This window comes from Ictidomys tridecemlineatus, chromosome 7 (genome assembly GCF_052094955.1).
Source record: "Ictidomys tridecemlineatus isolate mIctTri1 chromosome 7, mIctTri1.hap1, whole genome shotgun sequence".
NCBI lineage: Eukaryota > Metazoa > Chordata > Mammalia > Rodentia > Sciuridae > Ictidomys > Ictidomys tridecemlineatus.
In genome coordinates this window covers 33,724,621-33,729,712 of record NC_135483.1, presented here as the reverse complement: position 1 = coordinate 33,729,712, position 5,092 = coordinate 33,724,621, and the positions used below count along the sequence as shown (strand labels likewise).

Genomic DNA, 5,092 nt, shown 5'->3' with positions numbered 1-5,092 from the left:
TACTCATTTTTCCAGCTTTTGCCCAGTCAGGAGGAGGCAAAGACTCAGTTACATTCAAGATTCAGCTCCAGCCGGGCATGGTGGCACACACCTGTAAGCCCAGTGGCTTGGGAGGCTGAGGCAGGAAGATCCCAAGTTCAAAGCCAGCCTCAGCAAAAATGAGGCACTAAGCAACTCAGAGAGACCCTTTCTCTAAATAAAATACAAAATAGGGCTGGGGATGTGGCTCAGTGATCGAGTGTCCTTGAGTTCAATGCCTGGTACCCTTCCCCCCAAAAAGATTCAGCTCTACCTGGAACCCACAGCCATGACGGAGGAAGGCAATGCTGCTGGCGGTGTCAGGACCTTAACACTGCTTTATGAGAGGCTCTGAAAGGCACCTTTCACAATGGAATCCTCAAAGCTGCCCGTCTTGGACAAGCACCAAACTCTTCTTTGTGTGCTTGCATCTCATTGTAACAGCCTATGTGTAACAAGCTGGTGAAAGTCCTTTGAGCTGAATATCAAATGAGTCTAATTAATGTTGATGATGACAAGAAACTATGGGAATGATAGGCGTGGGCAGAGATGGAAAATCTACTAGAGTGGTCAGTTGCAATTGTGTGGTAGTTAAGGACTATGACAGAGAATCCCAGGCTAAGAGTACATCAAGCTGGGAGCAGTGGCGCACATGGGTAATCCCAGTGGTTTGGGAGGCTGAGACTGGAGGATCTTGAGTCTGAGACTAGCCTCAGCAATTTAGCAAGATCCTTGGCTATTTAGTGAGACCCTGCTGCAAAATAAAAAACAAAAAGTGCCCCTGGACTTAATCCCCAGGGCCCAACCAAAATAGCGTACATCAAATGCAGGAAATGACCAAATTACAAATTTGATTCTCTTAAAAAAAAAAAAACAAGGTACATCCCCAAGTTCATCATGGGACTGATGAGAATCTCATAAGGGGGCCTATTGGACTAACAACCCCTCTGGGGGATTTCACTGGCACCAAAGTTTGAGAATCTCCACTCTCTCCAGTGGTGGCCAAAGTGCTTCACAGCAGCCTGGAGCCAAGCAGGTGACCCAAGAATTTCCTGGAGTTTTGGTTTTGAATATAATTATTAAGTAAATTGTATACTTTATTTGGATTTCACGAGTTCTTCCACTAATATCTTTTTCCTTCCCAGGATCCCACCCAGAATACTGCATTACATTTGATCATCATATCTTTTTGGTTTCCTCTGGTCTGGGATAGTCTCCTAGTGTTTCTTTGCTTGACAGTTTGACCTTGATAGTTTTAGAGAGTCCTTGTCAGGTGTCTTGTTGAATGTTCCTCTATTTAGATTCATCAGGTATTTTTCTCATTGTTAGACTGGGGTTATGATCAGGGGAATAATAGTACAGAAAAGTGCACACTATTGCTGGGTGCAGTGGCCCACACCTGTAATCCCAGCATAGAGGGAGGTTAAGGCGGGAGGATCCAAGTTCAAGGCCAGCCTCTGCCATTTATCAAGACCCTAAGCAACTTAGTGAGATCCTGTCTCAAAACAACAACAAAAGGAAACTAAAAGGGCTGTGGATGTAGCACATAACAAAGCACCTTTGGGTTCAATCCCCAAGATACCCCCCACCCCAAATACTATCAACATGACTTATCACATGAGGCTTGTTATGCTAGAATTCAGGACCCCCAAAAGACCACCAGAGACCAAGATCGATGTAAACAGCAAAGAGGTGTTTATTGCGAGCTAGCTCAGTCCTCCACGCACACACAGCAACTGGTGACACTGAGAGGCCCTGAGCCCAGGGTTTGCAGCAGTTTTATACATTCTTTGGAGAAGGCAGGGACCCTCACATATGTCATAGCATGTCTAAGCAAATCATCACACACCGAGGGAAAATCAAATAACAACTCTAAAACATGATTAGCACATTCACTGGCGGGAACAAGTTGGGTAGGGGTGATTGGTCAGTACAAAAGGGGTATTCATTTGAACTGATTGGTTTAAGCCAGAAGGGGTGTTCGTGCTGAACTACATGGTTTCCCAACGCGTTATCAACCATCATAAACTACTGGGTGGGTCATCTGGCATCCCAGGTATTTCCCTGTCTCATGCTGATTAGTGGCTGCTAGGGGGCTGCTATGGATCCCCACCTAGCCTGAGTCAGGGACACCTGGCACAGCAGATCTCTCCTGTTATTTGTAGATAAACCACTTAGCAGGGTGGGGATGTGCCTAGGAGTGCTTTGTGGGTCTTTCCAAGGACAAAGATGATGTCCCTTCCTTGGAGAGGCTTTGCTCTGAGGTAGAGGCTGGTTTTTCAGCTAACCTCGATCGCCAATCTTCCTTATCATTTCTCACTCCCTCTCCTTCCCCAACAATAAGCAAGTCAAGAAGAAAAAAACACCGTCAAAGAGGAGGTGGGAATTAAGCCTTCCTGGAGAAGGGGACATCTACATAAATCATTTCTAATTTTTAGAATTCTTCTGTAAGAAAGATGTGTCTCTCCTCCCTTTATTTATTTTTTCAATCATTTGTATATACCAATGTGGATTCATGAATATTTACTTTATACTCTGCATTGTAATCTAATACCATATTATTTATTGCTCCAATATTCCAGTGTTGGCCTTTGAAAGCTCTTTTATGGTTTTTGGTTTTTTTGTGGTACTAGGGATTGAATGAACCCAGGGGTGTTCTGCCTCTGAGCTGCATTTTCAGCTTTTTGAAAAAATTTTGTTTTGAGACAGGATCCCATTAATTGCCCAGGCTGTCCTCAAATTCTTAGTGTTCCTGTGCCAGCCTCTAGAGTAGCTGGAATTTCAGGCATGCAACACTGTCCCTAGCTTGGAAGCTCTTCTAACTTGGCTCCTGTGTCCCTGTGACATGTCCCCATCTTTTTTTTTTTTTTAACATAAATTCCTGGCTGGGTATGATGCCACAGGCTTATAATGCCAGCTACTTCAGAGGCTGAGACATGAGGATTGTAAGTTTGAGGCCAGCCTCAGGAACTTAACTAGACCTTGTCTGAAAATTAAAAAAAAAAAAAAAAAACAGAAAGGGCTGGGAATGTAACTCAGTGGTAGAGGACCTGGATTCCATCCCCCAGTACTGCCACTGAACTGCATTCCAAGCCCAAACCCACTCCTTACTGATAAACATTTGGATTGTTCTGGGTTTTGGCATTCTAAGCAACAGCTGCTGCAAACTTCTTATTCAAATGTCTTCTCTGCCCCACCTCCAGCCCCACCCTGTATTGAGGATTGAGTCTAGGGGCACTCTATCACTGAACTACATCCCTTGACCCTTTTTATTTTTAATTAGAGCAGGGTCTTACTGAACTTTCCAGGTTGGCCTCAAATTTACAATCCTCCTGCCTCAGCCTCCGGAGTCACAGGGATAATAGGGGTGTAGAACTGAGCCGAGCCTAGGCATATATTTTCATACAGGTGTTAAGACATCGATATGCTTGGGGCTGGGGATGTGGCTCAAGCGGTAGCACGCTCACCTGGCATGCGTGCGGCCCAGGTTCGATCCTCAGCACCACATACAAACAAAGATGTGGTGTCTGCCAAAAACTAAAAAATAAATATTAAAAAATTTAAAAAAAAAGACATTGCTATGCTGAATTCAGAACAGTGGAATCACTGGGTCAAAGGGAACGTGTCCAAAGGAATATAAGATATGAACAAAGAGCCATCTAAAAAGCATATGTCAGCTAAAAAGCCTGAACTCCTGAACTTAAGCAATTTTTGTACCTTAGCTTCCTGAGCAGCTGGGACTATAGGCACACACCACCACATCCAGGAATAATTGTATTTTATGTATTTATAAATATTTTGAATTTTTTAATGAGTGTGTGAACCACCTATTCATGTCTTTTTTCTTTTTCTCTATTGTGTTAATGGTCTTTTCTTGTTGATTTGTAGGAGTTCTGTATATATATCAAGAAAAAATACATTTTTAGTCTTCTGTATTGTACATGTTTTTTGAGATTTGTTATTATTTGTGGTGCTGAGGATTGGATCTTGCCTATGCTAGGCAGATGCTTTACTACTGAGCTACTGTTCCAGCCCCAGGATATGTATTTTTTAAAAGTTTCCCAAGTGAATTTGATGACAGATAGGTTGAGGAACCACTGCTAGGGAATTGTATATTAATCAGACATAGAGGTGATACAGGCTACCTGAAACTGAGGCAGGAGAATCACAAAGAAAAACCCTACCTCAAATTTTTTAAAAACTGAACTGGGAATATAGTCAGTGGTAAAGTACCCCGGGGTTCAATCTCTAGAATTGAAAAGAAAAAAAAAAAGAAAGAAAGAAAGAAATGTAAATTTTGGGACCGAGAGCTCTGAACAGAAATTGAGGTGATAGGGAAGCAGGCTGAGTGGTCTGTGCTTAGCCCTCAAGGTGACTGTGAAGGTCAAATTGGAAAAACCACTGCTCTAGAGGGGAGTCACTATAACTGCCATGGCATCCAAATTTAGTACAATGGGGCCCATAACCTGTCATCTTGACCTTGATCCATCTGGATGCATAGTTTTGGGGAATAAATGTTTTCACCAGAGAGTTGACATAAGAGTGTTATGTGCATTTCCCAGAAATCTTTCTTTCTATTTTTTGTTATTTTTAATTTTGAAACAGAGTAGGCATGCTGAAGAAGAACTTAAGCAGAAGATTCCAGGGGAGGCCCAGGAAGTGAAGCTTGTCTATAGATAAAGATCCACCCTTCTCCATGGAAGTGGAATTTTTAAGGAGAGTTGTGTTGCTGTAGGGATGGTGATGTTAATATTTCTTGTTTCAACATAAGCAGAGTGAGAAAGACCTGGGCTGCTTCATGTCTCTGTATTTCAGAGTTGAGCTGATTGTGCTTTAGGATCCCTTCGGTTTCCCCTGGCCGTTACAGAATAGGTTAGGTTAAAAAAAAAAAAAAAAACTTGATAGATTTTTCATGGCCTGAAAATAATTCCAGGCGAGATCATTATTTCAGCTGTCCCTGTCAGCAAGCAACCTTAATGAGTACTATTCTGTGATTTATTGCCAAGTCACAATTTTTTTTTTTTGGTAAATATTTTTTTATAAAATATTTAAGGCTACATCTGACTTTAGGTCA

General features: G+C 42.3%; 1 pseudogene; it reads left to right on the top strand.

Moving 5' to 3' along the window:
• Positions 1-307: 307 nt before the first annotated feature.
• On the top strand, positions 308-4,698 carry LOC101971941 (small ribosomal subunit protein eS12 pseudogene; annotated as a pseudogene).
• Positions 4,699-5,092: the final 394 nt, after the last annotated feature.